The sequence below is a fragment of the Engystomops pustulosus genome, chromosome 1, assembly GCF_040894005.1.
Source record: "Engystomops pustulosus chromosome 1, aEngPut4.maternal, whole genome shotgun sequence".
In the NCBI taxonomy this organism is placed as follows: Eukaryota; Metazoa; Chordata; class Amphibia; order Anura; family Leptodactylidae; genus Engystomops; species Engystomops pustulosus.
In genome coordinates, this window is record NC_092411.1 from 206,240,183 (window position 1) to 206,261,388 (window position 21,206).

Below are 21,206 nucleotides of genomic sequence, written 5' to 3' on the forward strand. Positions count from 1 at the left end.
AAATATGCTAACTAGGTGCCTAGTGCTCCTTTGGCTCCTATTTCTGCAAGCCTACTACATGCTATGATATCCAGCCACTCCCTCCCACCCCTCTACCCGAATACCTGTGATGTCACTTGCGAACGCACAATCCTTGTCTCCTGAGAGCTGGTGACATCATCGGCTCTCAGGAACTCTCATGTATGTGAGCACCTGATGCGCTGCTTAACAAAGACAAGGACCATGCATGAACAAGGCTTCACGAGAGCTGGTGACGTCACAGGTTTTTCGGTAGATGGTGTGTGAGGGAGTGGTTGGATATGATAGCATGCAGTAGGCATGCATAATTAGAAGCCAAATGAAAGTCTGTATGACATGCACAGGAGTGCCAGCCGTTATTAGAATATTTTTATAAATCCTTTTTTATGGTAATACAGGCATTTCAAACCTAAGAAACACATGTTTCTTTATAAATAAGAAAAGTTTATTTAGTTTAAATCATGGCCAACCAAGCGGTAGCTTTCTTTTAAGACACTTTTTAGACTTTTATGACTAGCACAACGAAAGGGGCTATGTCTACAAAAAGAGGGTGTGTCTTCAAGGCAAGCATTGTATGCCGAAAACTATAGTAACATGCTAGAATTTTGTAACAGTTATCTGGAGTATACTAATCTAACATGTAGGAGGAGAAAGTTGTATTGTATCTTTACTGTTTGGAAAAAAAAGTATAGAAATATATCCCATTTGTTTCTGATCTGTTTTGTTTTCCAGAGAAGGTTAGAGCGGAGGTAAAAATTTATGTTTATTACTCTGTAATATTCAACTACAATTGTTATTCTTAATTTTACAATTCAGGTGAATGTATTTTGACACTGTAAATCTCCAAGTTCTTTTTCTATACCTTCATATGACTACACTTGGTTAAAATGTTGTTAAAGTTGTTGTCCAGTAGAATAAAAGGAAGACTAAAGATAAATGACCCCCTACTGTATTTTGATTTGTTTTGTTTATTTATACATATAGATTTTTTAGATTTTTTTTCAGCCTCCTTAGTTGATTTGAACCCAAGGGATTCTGATCACTCATGCAACATACTGTAATACAAATGTATTGCAGCATATTGTGACTATACTGATCAACTATTACAGCCTTATAATAGAATGTATCAATAGCTTTGTAAGCCTGGTTAACTCCCATAATCTATGTCAGCACCAATCATGGCAGTTAACATGAGGTGTGTGATATATAATCCAGCAGACACCTGCCCTGTATGGAGAGGGCTCAGCCCTTAGACCCTCACTATGCATCCCTTACAGCACTTAGATGTATAGTTATATCATGGTGGAGGAAGCACTATAATATCTGAAGAAAAAAATACTAATATCAAGATTTGTTAGTGTTACCCCTATTAGTTAACCCCATTAGGTGACATGTTAAAAAGTTAAAGTTGCCAGGTAACACCTTTATGGCAGCATACTATTAGCAGCCTGTGCCTTTATGAATAGCCTGTGAATTTATAATATAAAGCTGCAGGTATTCCATGTGACTCAGTACCATCCCCCGCATACAGTTTTGCCAGTGAAAAGCTGAAAATGATAATAATTTTTTTTTTGCCATTAATAAAAAAAAGTCTCTAAATGCCAGTGGCTTTGTATTGTCTGTGAGATATTGTGGAATTCTCGGTGATACATTTACTTTACTGGCATACGATAAAAGCAGCAAAAGTCCTGCTGTGGTTCTACATTGGGGATATAAAATGCCTGTTTGGCATGGCCTAACACAGTTTTCCAAGGAGAGACACATTATCCTCCTAGAGGTTATAAAATTGTGTTACATGTTTCTGCGGCACTAATTAAAGCACGCATAGCTCAATTCTCCGTTAATTAAGCACTTAAAGGCTAAATAAATTAAAGCACAGGTTTCCCAGAAATCCCTGTTGTGATATCCCACAATTTTTTTTTTTCTCTCTCTAATATCACAGCTTTCGGTAATACAAAAAACATATAAAGATGTTTTTATCTTTACAATTGTCATGTTAAAAATAGCAAACCGCTGTCAGGTTTTCAACCGGTTCGACAAGGTTTTTCCATCATTTGGCAAGAAAGAGGTTAAGATATTTTACACTTGCCATAGCAGGAGGAAAATGTCGAGAAGGGATGGAAAGCAAAAGCAGGATGAATGTGGAGAGACCTTCGTCTTACCACCCAGAGAAAGAGGAACTAAAAGGATTATAAAAGTTCAGATTAAAATGATATGAAATCTAGCATTTGGCTCCTACACTGGTGCCTTGGTCCTGTGAAGCTAATCTGTATGCACTCTGTGACCTCCTCACAGCGAACCCTGCTAAATATATTATTCCCACGGGGCCTTTCACTGCTGCTTGGTGTCAGAAATCAATATGTATGAGGCGCGTGGATGGGAATTTCTAATAGATCTGCCTGGCCCTGTGCTGCTTTTCAATATCTGCCTTGGACTATTAGTGCCGGCTCGGTGCCTGTGAAATAACCGAGATAATCTTTTAAGGTGCTCTGTTAAGGTGGAACTTAAATGTTGCGCTTTCAATTAAAACAAAAAAAAATAAACAAAATGAAATATTTTTGGATGCGTGCATAAACTTAATATTCATAAATGAGTTTATTTTGTGTAACCTTGTGTAACTACCCTGAAAGGCTGATTACAGTGTTGGGGATTAAAGTATTAGAATGCCTAGATACATTCCCTGCTAGCCATTTCCCAGACAAAAGGGCTGCAAGCAAAAAATATTCTAAAAAAAGATTGATTTGGTCAGGATGCTCTTTCCTCTTATTTCCTTATTTTTATTTGTTATTATTTAATTTTTAATCATTTTTTTTATTCAATCCTGTAAATATGGACTATAGAAGCCATTCTGATGTCACATGTTATGACAGTGGTGCTGCACAATTTTAGGCAGTTTCTAAACCTAAAAAAAGCACACAGCATGGTAAAAGATTGTTTTTCTATGCTTATCTTGTGCAATAGCAAACAAACACACAGTAATATTAGATGTGTGTGCTCCTGCATTTATATATGTATTCATACAGTAAACGTCTGAAAACCTTGCATGTGTAATAGGAGCTGTGTGTACATGTGAGTCCTTTCAGTTGTGTGTGTGTGCTCGGAGCAGAGCAAAGGCACAGCCGATTTCTCTTCCATTCTTTGTTTCCAGAGGAAGCTGATTCAGTTCATTGCACAGAGGGGCAGCCTATGAGAGCCATAGTATATGAGAAGGGGTCTTTTAACCCATGTATATGATCACAGGGCTCTTGTCCCAGTCAGAATTTGACTATTGCCAAGTACCATTTTTGTGTCAAGTAACAAGGACATATTTGCCTATATGATGATGTCCCAGAATTTGTTAGCCTGGTATTCAACAGTAAGCACCAATGCACTCCTAGCTAACCCAGGTGATAAAAATATATATCATCGGTTCTGCCTTTAGCCATTAATGGGTTAATTTGTCTCCTACATTCTAGAAAAATATTCTTTTCTGAAAATGAAAAGGTCAGACAATTATATTTCAATATCTACAACCAATGAGGAAGGTATAATCATAAAATAACATGTTGTGTGTATCAGGCTTAATTCTAAATATTTTTTTAATTTTGTAATTATTTTTGTAAATGAAAAATTTGGAAAATTGTTGCTTTGTTGAATAGATCTGCAGCACTATGAGCATCACTAGAATAAGGCTACATCTGTGCAACATGGCGTCACAAACAATCATGGTCCTTTGTGGTCCTTGGTATCTTGAGTGTGGTCCTTGATATGTGTGAGTAGTGATATAATGATAGCAGTTGCATAGGTTGCGACCGGGCCTGGAAATGAAAATGGCCCACAGCCTACCATGACAGGGGAGCATAGTCAATTGTATGCATGTAAGACATGCAGAGTGCATGGCCCGCGCACACTATGTGACATCATAATACAATGGGGCAGATTTACTTACCCGGTCCATTCGCGATCCAGCGGCGCGTTCTCTGCGTTGGATTCGGGTCCGGCCGGGATTCATTAAGGCAGTTCCTCCGACGTCCACCAGGTGGCGCTGCTGCACTGAAGAGCATCAGAACGCACTCAAGTTCACCGGCCTATTCCTAGTGAAGGTAAGTGCAAGCTCCGCAACACTTTTTTTTTTAAAATGCGGCGGTTTTTCCGAATCCGTCGGGTTTTCGTTCAGCCACGCCCCCCGATTTCCGTCGCGTGCATGCCAGCGCCGATGTACCACAATCCGATCGTGTGCGCCAAAATCCCGGACAGTTCAGGGGAAATCGGCGCAAATCGGAAATATTCGGGTAACACGTCGGATAACACGCCCGTGCGCGCGCGCGCCTCCATAGGAAGTGCCGGTGGCGTCACGCTGTAAATCAAAATGTGTTTAAATTGTGATATAGCGGTTTAAAACACTAGCTAAGGTAAGCTCCAGCACCAGCTCACCCTGAGCTGGTGCCCGGTGTTTACATCTAATACCTACCATCAGAAGTGGTAGGTTTCCTTTAAGGATGGCTTGTTTCACTTGCATGGAAAGCTCATGTCACTGCATGTTTTATTCACAGACAAATTTTCTAAATGTATCACCCCTCAAATCAACTCCAGGCCTTTTATCTGCTTAATTGAGAATGACTTAATGAAGGAATTGCCCACAAGCAGCCCATGAGTCAATTGTCTAATTACTTTTGGTATAAATGTATGGATGTGTATATTTGGAATATTTGTAATATCAGAAAAAAATAATTAATTCAATCTGTGATTCAAAAAAATTAGTGACAAAAAATATGTGACAAACATTTCTTAAAAATCTATTCAATGCTACTAAAGTTGACACTGTATTTTCACCCCCTGGGGATGAGGTGGGGGGATTACATTTTTTATGTATAAACTACATTCAGTGTAACCCAGGAACAATGTGGACATACAAGTAGTTTTCTGTTTTCTTTGGGTGTACTGGTTTAATGTGAGTCCCCTTGGCTCTCACACATCGGATAACTTGATTAATTTTTCTCCTCTCTCTGAAGATGGGAATTTGTCTAATTGCCTGCAAAATTTTCAAATATTGAATGTTCTACATTAAGTGCTCAAATTTGGTGAATTAAATTTATCAAATTGGATCTGATGTGTATTCATCAAAATACATCAAATAGTCTTTTTCAAAGTTTTTACACACATTTTGATTTTTGGCGATAACAGCACCATCTTTTACAAAAATAGAAAAACACCTAGGTTAACTCAATTTAATTATTCCAGGGGAATCTATATGTTTAGGGTTTAATTGTCACCAGTGTCCCTGCCTCGGATGGCAGGCACACCCGTGCCCGTCTCCGTGGTGGTGCGGCACCCCCTGGCCCTCCCTTACCTTCCCATGAGCCTGCTCCCATCCTGCCCAGGCCGCTCCCGCGTCCCCGCTTCCTAGGGCACTCACGCACCGGCACTTGCAATTTCAAAGGGCCAGCGCATCGCTGGTTGCCGCTGGTACTTACGGCTTTCCAATAAAGACCAGCAGTTCCCTTCACTCCCCGCTGGATCCTGTGAAGTTCCTTGTTCCTGTTCCTTGACTCTGCTTTGACCTCTTGTTGTTACCTCGGACCTGACCTCTGACCTCTGCATCTCTGCCACCTGCCCTGACTTTGTTCCTGTTCCTAGTTTTTAGTGGGTAACATCGCGCTCCATGGGTGTGGGAAGGTGATGTTTTTGAATGAGGGCCTTTCTGGATTGTGTGGATGAGAATCTCAGAGGTGTAGTTTGACAAGAGCTGCTGCGTCCTCTGGTTAACAGGGAGGAAACCCTGAAAGTAACAGATAATTTTCTGGAAGGAGTAACCAGTAGTCAGTCACACTGCTAATGGCAGAGGTAGGTCTGATTGCTTAACAGTGATACAAGTAAATTTGTATAATAAATAATGAGCATTTATTGTCACAACTGGTTTACATAAAAGACTGGATTAAACAGATTGTTTCCTTGATACAATGTTTCTACACATTACAGAAGCCTATGGACCTGAAGAAGGGGTAAATCCGCCCCGAAACGCGTTGTCCTACCTGTTTAATCCAGTCTTTTATGTAAACCAGTTGTGACAATAAATGCTCATTTATTTATTTACTGGTTACTCCTTCCAGAAAATTATTTGTTCCTGTTCCTGACATTGAGCCTGGATCACGGTTCTGTTTTGCGACCTTGGCTGCCACTGCGGGCTAGTTGCACCTGTAGAATGACCTGGTGGCACCCTGCCACTTAAGATTCTGGTCCCAGGTGTCAGCTAGTACCATCTCCCACGGTGGTCCAGGGGGGTCCACTGACTGTCTTATATTGCCCCGGATTTATTGTTTTGATTCATACTGAATGACAAATTTGACATAGTTTAAAATTGTCTATTCTTTTGTCATCTGTTTGTGGAGGATATGGCAGATAATTTCAACAACATTTGGTGCACTTGCAAAATCTTTGGTTCACTGACTTTCAACCTTTAAAAATGTTGTGTAAGGCATTTAAAACATCTATAAAACAGTACATGAACATGTATGCTTCTGATATGTCAAAGGAAATTACAATATTTATAAAAATTAAATACAACTGTTAAAAAAATCATTATTTTTTTTCAATAAACATATCTAAATAAGATGAAATACATGAAACATTCTCTCTGTAGGTAATGTATAACCTGGATCAAGGATGCACAACTTTCAGCGTACTTAACTCGCTTCCTTCTCCAGAGACCGAGTAGCACTTCCAGTTAGGGAGGTGATCGTTTGTGCACGAACCTGGGCCCAGGTATTTGTCAGATGTACTTGCTCTCAATTCCTCTCCTGTTGGTCTGCTTTGGATCCTGATGCAGGACATATGGGTTAGCAACTAAACCCAGTGCAGACCAGTACCAGAGTAGGAGATCCTCGGTCCTCTCCAGCTCTGTGGAGTCCTAATACCGGTGATATGTGCCGACATCAGGACCCAAAGCGCACAAGAAAGGGCACAAGAATCCATGAAAGAAGCTCTAGTGTAGAAGAGAAGCTAAATAAATAGTTCAGCATTTATTTTTTGTCTGCTCTGGGGTCTCCATATGAGCAGACATCAGGGCCGCATCTGCCATGAGGCGAGATGAAAATCTCGCCTCAGGCGGCAGAATGCGGGTCCCTGTAAAGGGCGGCGAAATTTGCTGCTCTAAAGTGGGCGATTCGGGCGTCCATTAACGCCCGAATCGCCCACCAGCTAAATAATCGCGTCTGTCTCTTTAAGACACAGGCGCGATTTATATGCGGAGCGACGCAGCGCCTTTCCGGCAGCTGCGCGCTCCGTCCTAAGCAGTGACACAGGCGTCATGACGTCATGCGCCTGTGTCACTGTGCGGAGCCGCGGCACACAGGAAGACCGGAGTGAAGGCCGCGTGAAGACCGGAGCCGCGCCGAGGGAGCAGCTGCCTGCAGGTGAGTATGATTTTATTATTTTTCATGTACTTTAATTAAATGTGGGGAGGTTTCATGTTATACTGGGAGGGGGGGTACTATATAGGGCTAGAAAACGTTTAATACTGGGGGAGAGGGGACGCTATAGATATCATATGGGGCCATAATTATTTTATACTAGGGGGGGGTGCTATATGTATTATTTGGGGCCATAATTATCTTATACTAGGGGGGGGATGCTATATGTATTATTTGGGGCCATAATTATTTTATACTAGGGGGGGGGGGGTGCTATATATATTATTTGGGGCCATAATTGTTTTATACTAGGGGGGGGGTGCTATATATATTATTTGGGGCCATAATTATTTTATACTAGGGGGGGATGCTATATGTATTATTTGGGGCCATAATTATTTTATACTAGGGGGGGGGATGCTATATGTACTAAGCTGGGGGCTGTATATGGGATACAGTATATTACTAAGCTGGGGGGCTGTATATGGGGTACAGTATATTACTAAGATGGGGGATGTATATGGGGTACAGTATATTACTAAGCTGGGAGGGGGCTGTATATGGGATACAGTATATTACTAAGCTGGGGGCTGTATATGGAGTACAGTATATTACTAAGCTGGGGGATGTATATGGGATACAGTATATTACTAAGCTGGGAGGGGGCTGTATATGGTATACAGTATATTACTAAACTGGGGGGCTGTATATGGGATCCAGTATATTTCTAAACTGGGGGGATGTATATGGGGTACAGTATATTACTAAGCTGGGGGATGTATATGGGATACAGTATATTACTAAGCTGGGAGGATGTATATGGGATACAGTATATTACTAAGCTGGGGGATGTATATGGGATACAGTATATTACTAAGCTGGGGGATGTATATGGGATACAGTATATTACTAAGCTGGGGGATGTATATGGGATACAGTATATTACTAAGCTGGGGGATGTATATGGGATACAGTATATTACTAAGCTGGGAGGGGGCTGTATATGGGATACAGTATATTACTAAACTGGGGGGCTGTATATGGGATCCAGTATATTTCTAAACTGGGGGGATGTATATGGGGTACAGTATATTACTAAGCTGGGGGATGTATATGGGATACAGTATATTACTAAGCTGGGAGGATGTATATGGGATACAGTATATTACTAAGCTGGGGGGCTGTATAGGATACAGTATATTACTAAGCTGGGGGCTGTATATGGGATACAGTATATTACTAAGCTGGGGTGATGTATATGGGGTACAGTATATTACTAAGCTGGGGGGATGTATATGGGATACAGTATATTACTAAGCTGGGGGATGTATATGGGATACAGTATATTACTAAGCTGGGGGGCTGTATATGGGATACAGTATATTACTAAGCTTGGGGGCTGTATATAGGATACAGTATATTACTAAGCTGGGAGGCTGTATATGGGATACAGTATATTACTAAGCTGGGGGGCTGTATATGGGATACAGTATATTACTAAGCTGGGGGGCTGTATATGGGATGCAGTATATTACTAAGCTGGGGGATGTATATGGGATACAGTATATTACTAAGCTGGGGGGATGTATATGGGATACAGTATATTACTAAGCTGGGGGGCTGTATATGGGATACAGTATATTACTAAGCTGGGGGGCTGTATATGGGGTACAGTATATTACTAAGCTGGGGGGCTGTATATGGGATACAGTATATTACTGAGCTGGGGGGCTGTATATGGGGTACAGTATATTACTAAGCTGGGGGATGTATATGAGATACGGTATATTACTAAGCTGGGGGATGTATATGGGATACGGTATATTACTAAGCTGGGGGATGTATATGGGATACAGTATATTACTAAGCTGGGGGATGTATATGGGAAACAGTATATTACTAAGCTGGGGGATGTATATGGGATACAGTATATCACTAAGCTGGGGGATGTATATGGGATACAGTATATCACTAAGCTGGGGGATGTATATGGGATACAGTATATTACTAAGCTGGGGGGATGTATATGGGATACAGTATATCACTAAGCTGGGGGATGTATATGTGATATATGGGGCTGTATATGTGGGGCAAGATTTTATTTAAGCTGTAGGGGATCTGTATATGGGAGCTGTATATAATTTAATTGGGTGGTGAATAACGAGGCCTTTAAATATATGAGAGCAGGGATAATGAAGGGATGTGTTATATGTGGGGAGAGTGCGGTCAGTTGTGTTGTGAGGGGTATATATTATTTAGGAGCGCAGTGTTGTTATCCAGGAGACTTCATACTGTAAGTGACTGTGGTATTTTTAGGGACGCCGGGTGGAGATGCTGCACGGAGCTGAAGATATCCGGCCGTGAACTCAGCAGTGATACGTCATGGATTGGAGAACCTGGAATAAAGTCCTCCTGATGGAAGAGATTGTCATCTATAAGGTACTAGATTCCACTAATGCCTCTCAGATCCTGTAGTCAGTCACACAGTGTCAGGGAGCTGTCTGTAGGGTTGTTAATTGTTAGTAAAGTTTAAGGATTTACTTAATAGGGAGCGGGGGGGGGGCAGCATTTTAATATTCGCCTCAGGCAGCAAATATGCTAGAATCGGCCCTGGCAGACATGTCTCTATTATTATTTCTAGAATCTGCTGTAGTCTCCATTATTATTGTTTATCATGGGAGGGTATTTTCTGCTCTGGGGTCTCCATTATTATTATCTTCTCTGGGGCTCAATTTTTATTGTATGTTCTGGGGTGTCTGTATTATCAGGTCTCCATTTTTATTGTCTGCTTTGGATGATCTCTGCTATTAATATCTGCTGCTGGGAGTTTTTAATTCTTATTATCAGCTCTGGTGGTCTCCATTATTATTGTCTGTTCTAGGGTTTCATTATTTTTTTAGCTGAGCGGTCTATATTCTTATTTAATGCCAATCTCTGTTGGTGATGATATTATTTATCGTCTGCTCTGAGTTTTGTTATAGTTATCATCTTAATGCAGTAGTTAATTTTTGGCTTTATATTGAAAGCTGCAATGTGGTATTTATAATTTTTGGAGACATTTTCTGCTGTACATTTGGTACTTCTATGATTCTGTTTACTAGGGTGGCCCATTGAGGTAAAGTTGTATAGCAATGGATCCATCACACCGATAGGGGTTGTGCATCCCTCTATTCTACTACTTTAAATTAGATTAGGTTCTGTAGGTTTGTTCTTAAATTGAATTTTTTTGGTCTCTGTGACAATTAGATTTTAAAAATGTTGGGTTGTCATAAGAACCACGATTAACAATAAAGCTTAATTGCAGACACCTTTGATAACTGTTATAGATGATCATTGTACCCTAAGGCTAAAGTACAGTTAATTACCAACATCCAGGAGTCCATTTGTAACTAGGGGTCGTCTGTAAGTCAGGTGTTCTTACGTAGGGGCCGGTCTGCATATGAACTTGTAGTTCGGAGATTACACAATTGCCTCAATAGAATAGTTTTCTAGACCTGACCTACGCAGAAAGAGGGGGAATAAAATTAACTCAAACCATCATCTTGTGCAAACTCTCTCTCCATATACACACACACATATATATATATATATATATATATATATATATATATATATATATATATATATATATATGTGTGTGTTGCCTTTCACTGTAATCCTGTATGGCATGATAATGAGATGAAAACTAAAGAGATCATTATAGAACATGTGTAATAAAAAGTGCATGATTAAAGGATGTTTTATACGTCGAAAAAACATGGTAAATGAGAGAAAAATCACAAATATATGATAAAAGTTTATTAACATGGATATATGGAAAAACAGAAAGCAGAACTCATTAACAAAACTGTGAGAGAGAGCGTATATAGGGCACTTTCAATGGCCTTTGGTGCCTTTTTGAGATCAGATATCACAATACAGAGCATAATGGTACAGGTTTTTATAGCCATGTAAGTATACCTTTATACATAAATGTACACTCACCGGCCACTTTATTAGGTACACCTGTCCAACTGCTCGTTAACACTTAATTTCTAATCAGCCAATCACATGGCGGCAACTCAGTGCATTTAGGCATGTAGACATGGTCAAGACAATCTCCTGCAGTTCAAACCGAGCATCAGTATGGGGAAGAAAGGTGATTTGAGTGCCTTTGAACGTGGCATGGTTGTTGGTGCCAGAATGGCTGGTGTGAGTATTTCAGAAACTGCTGATCTACTGGGATTTTCACGCACAACCAACTCTAGGGTTTACAGAGAAAGGTCCGAAAAAGAAAAACATCCAGTGAGCGGCAGTTCTGTGGGCGGAAATGCCTTGTTGATGCCAGAGGTCAGAGGAGAATAGCTGATAGAAAGGCAACAGTGACTCAAATCGCCACCCGTTACAACCAAGGTAGGCAGAAGAGCATCTCTGAACGCAAAGTACGTCGAACTTTGAGGCAGATGGGCTACAGCAGCAGAAGACCACACTGGGTGCCACTCCTTTCAGCTAAGAACAGGAAACTGAGGCTACAATTTGCACAAGCTCATCGAAATTGGACAGTAGAAGATTGGAAAAATGTTGCCTGGTCTGATGAGTCTCGATTTCTGCTACGACATTTGGATGGTAGGGTCAGAATTTGGCGTCAACAACATGAAAGCATGGATCCATCCTGCCTTGTATCAAGGGTTCAGGCTGGTGGTGGTGGTGTCATGGTGTGGGGAATATTTTCTTGGCACTCTTTGGGCCCCTTGGTACCAATTGAGCATCGTTGCAACGCCACAGCCTATCTGTGTGATGCCATCATGTCAATATGGACCAAAATCTCTGAGGAATGCTTCCAGCACCTTGTTGAATCTATGCCACGAAGAATTGAGGCAGTTCTGAAGGCAAAAGGGGGTCCAACCCGTTACTAGCATGGTGTACCTAATAAAGTGGCCAGTGAGTGTATATCATGATGCTGCCAAGACGGTATTGAGAGGACAGCTTTCTGCTGTAAAACACCAGTTATTTGGGATCTAGGCATTTTGTATTACCCTTTGTAAACCACCTGTAGGGTTAAAGTGCTCTCTATACCTGTTAAAATATTTAAGTCATAGCATCTGAAATACTACCTTAAAATATGCAAAAAACTATTGTTAATAAATTCTATGAATTAGTTTAGGGGTTAAAATGCTACCTACACCATTTTACAAATTCTTTGGAGGGTATAATTTACTTTATTGTTTATTGTTCTTGCTATTGGGATATCTCAGGGGCTGTGCAAATGTGACTCAGAACTGAAATCTACTTGAGACAAATATGCGATCCCTAAGCCTACTGTCACTTCATTCCTTCCAAACTCTGCCCTGTGCTCTCTATAGTAGTTTCTCACTGATGTATTCAGTGAGTTGTCCATAATGCCATGCAATTCTACACCAGGCAAGGATTGCAGTTCACTAAGCATAGCTATTTTTTCAGGGTTTGTACGCCAGAAAACTGTCGTATAAGCCCTGATAGATCTCCCCCTAGTGGGGAGAGGAGCTGTAAGAAACTGGGTAGCAAATTCAGCAGAAATAAGGCTGGGTTCACACCATGTTTTATGTATATTTTGAGCATATACATCAGGAAATCACCCGACGTATACTCTTAGCATATACATTTACAAATAGTGGCAGACAGAGGCATAGCTGTTGTCACTGACTGGCCACTATACATTCTGTCCACTAAAAAAAGCAGGATGGAAAGTTGTAGCAAAGTACGTCTTTTCATCTCCGCCTACGTATCAGATGCAGCCAATTGTGCAACGTATCCTACTGTATAGGAATACAGTGAGATATGTCTGTGCCATACTTTGTAAGGACACATCAGAATCCTCCTGACATGTCCTTACAACATATAACACAAAATGTAGTGTGAACCCAGCCTAAGTCATGGCAGAGAGAAGTTGTCATGACCTGTGCTTGATATGTACTGTAGTCACTGATTAATGGGGTTGTCCACTCTCAGCAAATAATTGATATTGTTTGTGTAATGAAAAGCTGTACAATTTTCCAATATACTTTCTGTATTAATTCCTCATGGTTTTCTATATCTCTGCTTGCTGTCACTCAACAGGAAGTGTCCTTGTTTACTTCCAGTGGATAGAAATCTGTCCATGTGATGTCACACAGGTGCACAAGCCGTGTGATACTAACAGCTTGTGCACCTGCATTTCCATCCCATAACCATGGACAAAATTCTATCCACTGGGTATAAACAAAGCTTCCTGACTATAAAAGCAAGCAGAGATCTAGAAAACAGTGAGGAACTGATACAGAAAGTATATTGGAAAATTCCAAAACATCAATAATTATTTGCTGAAATCTTTTGGTGTTTGTAACAAAATATGTATGTGATTTGGTGCACAATGTTAAAATGTAATATGCGTATGGGTGAAATTTCCGATTGCAGCCCTAGGTTCTCGATGCTGAAAACCCATTGTGTATTTTTTGTACATGGAACAGGAGGTGCAGATAGAGTATGGTATAACAGCAACTGCTGTATATCAGCCAGTCTAACACATATGTTTATTCCCTCATTTGTTAGTACTTACTGACTTGAAGGTAATTGAAATTCTATGAGGAGTTTTATATGAGAAAATTCCAGTAAAAGCAACAATGTGATTAATTGATTGAGATCATTTATTTTACATACGTCAATCTTAAAATACCAAATTACCTGCATTACACCGGTATTATAGTTCTCTTGGTTAAATGGCTTGGTGTATTTCAATTTCTATGTACAGATGGAATGGAAGATTTTAATTCACATGCATTTACATTTGTGTCCTAATGAATAAATTATAACATACAATGCAAAAGTGCAGCAAAATCAGTGAATAAAGATAAGTGCTATAAATTATAGTTTGTGATCTTATCTTCCAAGTAGCCTCAGTGTTCAAATATGGAGTAATAACTCAGCTTGAATTTTTCACAAGAAGGAGCCCTTTTAGGACTGCCAAGGCAACTAACAATTTATTTACAAAGCTGTCCTAAGACAGAATGGAGCCTTCTTGGTCTGGCCTAAAACGTAACGTAAAAGATTAAATGATAGGGTTTTGACACACATTATTAAAAAAAAGCCTAATGGCATTTGTCCGGGTCCCTGCAGCGACCCATTGGTAAGACAGCCTCAGACGAGACAAGTTAAAAGCCAAACAATAGCCCCCCCGACATGTTTTGCTGGAGAACCAGCGTCATCAGGGGATCGGGGCTAGTGAGTTGTGGGAGGAGCTAGGGTAGGTATTTATAAATTTAGGGCGGTTTCTATTGAATGTGAGCACCAATGACAACAGTTTGTTGTTGGGGTTGCTTAGCAACGTAAAAGTGACCTCTATGCTGGCCAATCGTCTCTTTGCCATGTTTTGGGAGTTACACCCCCTCTACGGAGCTATAGCGTCATTGGTTCCGACTATTTGGGCACACCCAATGAAGTTCATGGATGCCACTGACCTTGTGGACCAATCGGGTATATGGATCCCATATTGCTGTTAAAGTGGATGATGACATCACTAAGCATACCATTGGTAATTGGTACAAGCTAGCTGGTCCGTTCAACGGCGGATTCTATTGGGTGCCGCCTGATATGAGGACATCAATAGGTGACATCCGGTATTGATGATGTCACCAAGTATTCCACGCATGCGCCGAACTACCACAAGTTGCCGCGATACCCACGAAAGTTTGCGCATGCGCAGTGCGCGATAGACCCTTCGCGTATGTGCAGGGAAATAGAAAAATTCCTGCCATGTGATCGTCATGTGCGGGAAGAATATGCGCCTGCGCGATGACTTAATATTCTAGGTATTGCGGAAAGGTGAAAGAATTTTTGTCCAGCAACCATCCTGTGTCGCTCGGTGCAAGGGGAATACAGGCCTACAGTATTAATGAGTGTTGCAGTCCATGATAAGTAACTGTAGGTATGTGTTACGATAATTCCTAATTTGTCTAATAAGTAAGTGACACTGATGAGTTACATTAGATATAAGACCAATTGCTAAGTCATTCGGATGGCAAGGACAAAGCGTTGTCAAACATTGTCCTGTCATTAGTATGAAAGTAACGGGCCTACCATTAGCTCCTGATTGTGTGTAATCTAAGTATTGTTAATAGGTGATATATAAAAATAAGTCCAACAGGAATAAAAATATGCTTCTTAAAGGAATGCAGAATAGGAGAAACCTTAATTAAGTCCTTGAGGGCTCAAAGAATTAAGTTGGTATATCCATCTAGCTTCGACCTGAAGAAGTTTACGATCTAGATCACCGCCTCTTGGGCCCAATGTCACTTTGCAGAGGCCCCAAAATCTCAATAGGCTGGGATCGCCATGATGGTGCTCGTGCATATGCCTGGCGATTGGGACCTCTGCATTGGTCCGTACGGAACTCAGATGTTGTGAGATCCGACGTCTAAATTGCTGTGTGGTTTTCCCTACGTATAATTTGGGACACGGGCATGAGGCAATGTATATGATGTTGGTACTCTTGCAGTTTATAAACTGTCTGATCGTATATATTCACGGCCATCACATGGATTACGAAAAGCCTTTTCTTTTGGTACTTGGGAACAAAAGCTACAGTTTCCACATGGGAAGGATCCCTTTATATCAGATTTGAGCCAGGTGGATTGTGCAACATCAGTGGGTAGGTAGCTCTTTACCAGATAATCTCTTAGATTCTGACTGCATCGATATGTGACGCTATACCTGGCATAGGTCCGAGTCAGATCTTAATATCTGCCAATGCTTTTTAAGAATGCGTGTAATTTCGGACGCGTATCCATCATATGTGCCTATACATCGGATGACTCTTTTGGAAGGTTCTTTAGGGTGAGTATCCCTTGGTAAACTCTCACGAGGGGTGTGTATAGCTCTACGGTAAGCCTTTTGTAGGGGTTTTTTTGGGTACCCACGTCTCAGAAATTTGAGGTAGAGGTTATCACACTCCCTCTGGAAAGGGGCTTCGGCGGAACAATTACGTCTGGCCCTTAGATATTGACCTATGGGTATACTTCTCTTTAATGGCATAGGATGCCAGGTATCCCAATGAAGCAAGCTGTTCGTTGCTGTTGGTTTTCTGTATATTTCTGTATTGACACGGCCATCAGGGTCAAGGGAAATGGTCAGGTCTAGAAAGTGTAAATGGTGAGGGTGTATTTCGTGAGTGAAATACGTAAGACGTAAGACACATTAAGGGTTCCGAGCCCTAACACCCGGATTGTATACGCTGTATAGTAGCGTCCCTCGCTCCGAAGGTGTGCTCCTCCTGGGCAACGGAGGGGCACACGGGTTAATAACCCCCCTAATCTCCCTTAACCGGCTGCGGTGGTCGCACGCCGGGAGAGTTCCGATACCATCCGGGTGTGGGCTGACCTCCGGGGACCTAGGCATCTCTCAGGCACCAGGCTGGATGGTATTCTGGGGAAAGATTAATACTCTTAAGGTTCAATTTAATGTGATAAACGCACAATTACAGAATATCTTCTCGGGTAATCCCTTGATAAAAAATTTTTTCAAGGCTCTCTCAAGAATGGATCCAAATCCTCATCCTACAGCCCCTTCCTGGAACTTACCTACGGTTCTGGAACAACTCGTAGGTTCACCATTTGAACCTTTGCAAAAGGCTCCAATCCCGGTTCTCATCCCGAGGGTCTTGACGAAAATCAGAGAGGACAAGACGGAAGCCATAGCCATCCTTCCTTTTTGCCCACACAGGGCCTGGTTCTCACTCGCGTGGTCACTTTCAAAAGAAGATCCTATCAAACTTCCGGTTTCCCACAACTTACTCTTGCAGAGAGGTCAGGTTCACCCGAACCCAGGAATGCTTCAACTAGCAGTCTGGAGACTGACAGGGAAAATTTTAAAAATTTAGGTTTTTCAAAGGAAGTTATAAACACTCTGCTGCTATCAAGAAGACCCTCTACAGTGAAATTCTACAATAGAGTCTGGTCTCTGTTTAAGTCATGGTGTGCTCAAAACACCACTACTCCTGATTCTTTAAATTCAGTACTTCAGTTCCTGCAAGAGGATATCAAAAAGGCCTCAAGATTAATACTCTTAAGGTTCAATTTAATGCGCTAAATGCACAATTACAGAATATCTTCTTGGGTAATAGACACCAGAGAAGACAGAGTGACTGGCACCACCTGAACCCAGGCAAAGAGCAAAGTCCAGGTCCGACAGTCACAGCCACACGTTGGAACCGGCAAACAAAATAATACTGCTGTGGGATGCACGTCCAAGCTTCACAGTAGAAGACTAATCCAGTATCCATAGAAAGAAAGAGCGGCACTCACCGATCACAAGCAAGAGAATTTTATTGTGGAAGGAGTCAGGACAGGGGTGATGCACGCCACGGAAGGCGACGGGCCATTTCGCGCTGAGAGCGCTTTCTCAAGCCTCGGGTCCGGTGATCGGTGAGTGACGCTTTTTCTTTCTATGGATGCTGGATTAATCTTCTCGGGTTATCCCTTGATAAAAAAAATTTTCAAGGCTCTCTCAAGAATGGATCCAAATCCTCATCCTCCAGCCCCTTCCTGGGACTTACCTACGGTTCTGGAGCAACTCGTAGGTTCACCATTTGAACCTTTGCAAAAGGATCCAAACTCTCTTCCTAGTAGCTATCTCCTCAGCAAGGTGTGTTAGCGAGCTACAAGCCTTGTCCCATAGGTATCCATACTTAAGGGACTTAGGAGAATGCCTTATCCTAAGAACCATGCCAGGATTTCTTCCCAAAGTTCCATCTTTCAAGAATATTACACAAGAAATCTGTCTACCAGTTCTGTTTCCAAATCCCCAAGATGAGGAACAGAGAAAAGGGCATCTGGTGGATGTCAGAAGAGCAATTCTGATATATATCCAAAGAACAAATTTCTTCCGTAAGTCCGAAGCACTCTTTTTACAGCTAAGATGCCACAATAAGGGGCAAAAAGCCAGCACAACTACGCTAGCAAGGTGGATTAGATCTGCCATTGAAAAATGTTATCTTCTAGCAAAACTTCCATCTCCCTTGAAGATTAGAGCCCATTCCACCAGGTCAACAGCGACCTCATGGGCCAAGATGGGCTATATTCCTCTAGATGACATTTGCAAGGCTGCAATGTGGTCAAACTCCTCTACATTTATTCGTCACTACAGGCTTGACTCATTAGTGGCAGAGGGGTCTAAGTTTGGCAAAAGAGTGTTGCAGTTGGCGTGCTTGACCCACCCTTTACAGTAGGTATTGCTGGTAAGTCTCATTGTTCTTGTGCTGCCTTAAAGACAATCAGGATTGATAAAATTTACTCACAAAATTTTATTTTCCTGGAGTCCAAAGGCAGCACTAGACGTTTAACCGAGAGGAGCCTCATAGATAGTACAGTTTTTTTATAGACAAAGGTGACAACATTTAAAAATGCCACCATAAGTTACTGAGTTATTCTATGTGATCCAAACTACTATGAATAGTGCTTTATAAATATTGAAAAAGTGTGTGCTTAATTTTAGGCATGTTTTGGATGTGTTTGAGGCACCTGAAATCCTGAAATGGATCATATGGAGAAATATTGTGTATTTGGTTATACCATATTCATGTTCATTTTAGATTTGCATCTTTCAGTAATTTAAAACACTACATAATTTCCCATTAGTCATTATGTAGTTGTTTTTAGGATTCACTAATTCCAAGCTAATTGTCATTGATCCAGCAATTGCCACTCATGCTGCTAATAGTAGAGTGTATGTGGATTTAGCAGTTCCCATGAGAAGCATTCATTATCAACTCTTGTGGTGAGTTTGCCAGATTAATGGATATATGAGGTAAGTAGTTTCCCACCAAAACGATATTCTTTTGAAATAAAATCCAATCATTTTCTTAGTAAATCACACATGGGGTACACATTTCTAGTGTCACTATCTAAAATACGGCTCAGCTTTACACTAGGGATAAAACGACACAGATATATCTATATGGAGGATACAAGGGCAGACCCCTGTGAGATCTCTAGTAATCGTGAGACAGGGAAATCATTTATTACTGGATCCAGAAGAGGATCAAAGGTTTCAACTTTAACATCAAAGCTCTGCAAGTCTAGTGTTTCAGTTCACATATACACACCACAATCATCCTTTTCATTAGCAGCACAGATTGTATTAATAGAAATGTCTGTCTTTGGCCCCAAAATTATAAACCAAGCAGAAATAAGAATATATAGGATAAAGTTGATGTGGATGCCATCTTTTTCCTAGGTAGATTCATGACTGTTCACAAGAGGGAATGATGCAATGACCACTTTTTTCGATTCCTCCATGTTCCAAGAATGATAAGCAAAAAAAGATACTAGTCCATGAAAGATAAACCACTTAGAGTTTGAACTGTAGCTCACCCATTCCTGCAGGCAGTAAGTATAGATGTATCAATGGAAGCAAGAAAAAGACCTTGGTCTGGGACTCGGGTACAGGCATTAAAGTGCAAAGAGTAAAGATTCAGTTTCCCGGTGTAATCCAGTTAAAAAGGGAAACATTAATTGTTTACATTAAAAAACATGATTCCAAGAAGAAGATGAAGGGGGGGCATCTTTACTCCTTGGACTTTTAGTTCCAAGATGATCATGGTCACTTTTGGTGGGGAACAGTTGTCAGTGTGCGCACATCATTGAGCTCTGAAGCTGCATTTCAACTGTACTTACTATGTAAGCTGCAAAGTAACGCATGTTACAACACTTCTTTAACCCCTTAAGGACGCAGGGTTTTTTTTGCTCATTTATAGCTCTCCACCTTCAAAAATCCATAACTTTTTCATTTTTACGTGTACAGACCTGTGTGAGGGCTTATTTTGTGCGTAACAAATTCTACTTTCCCGTAATGTTATTTATTTTAACATGCCGTGTACTGCGAAGCTGAAAAAAAATTCCACATATGAAAAAATTGAAAAAAACGCCACGTTCTTGTGGGCTCAGTTTTTACGACTTTCACTCTTCGCTCCAAATAACATGCCTACTTTATTCTTTGGTTTGGTGTGATCGGGTGATACCAAATTTATATAGGTTTTATTGTGTTTTAATACATTTTCAAAAATTAAATGAATGTGTACATTGCTACCATTTTGAGCTCTGTGCGACATTTTGATCATTTTTTATTCCATTTTTTATGTGATGTAAAAAGGTGTAAAAGTTGCATTTCGGACATTTGGGTGCCATTTCCTGTCTCGGAGGTCACCGTCGGCCGTAACCGTTTTTATATTTTGATAGATCGCGCATTTTGGGACGCGGTGATACTATTATGTTTTATATCAGTTCTAGCAAAAACGGGGGTGATTTGAATTTTTAATATTTTATTAATTTTTTTTATTTTTTAAACTTTTTTTTTTCTTTTTTTTTCACTAATTCTTAGACCATCTAGGGTACATTAACCCTAGATGGTCAGATCGCTCCTACCATATACTGCAATACTTCTGTATTGCAATATATGGCATTTTTGCAGCTCATTCATTACAATGAGCCACTGGCTCATTGTAACGAATCTGCAGAAGCCATTAAGCCTCGGGTCAGAAGACCCGAGGCTACCATGGCAACCAATTGCCGCCCCCCGATGACGTTCGGGGGCGCGGCGATCGTCTTTTAAATGCCGCCAGCGGCAATGAAAGGGTTAATAGCCGCGATCGGTGCAAGTACCGACCGCGGTTATTAGCGGTGGGGGTTTGCTGCAATATGCAACAACCCCCACCTCTGTATGAAGAGGGCTCAGCCCGTGAGCCCTCTTCAAACATTCCCTGTACCTCTGCGCCGTACAGCTACGGCGCAGAGCGTTAAGGGGTTAACATGTATT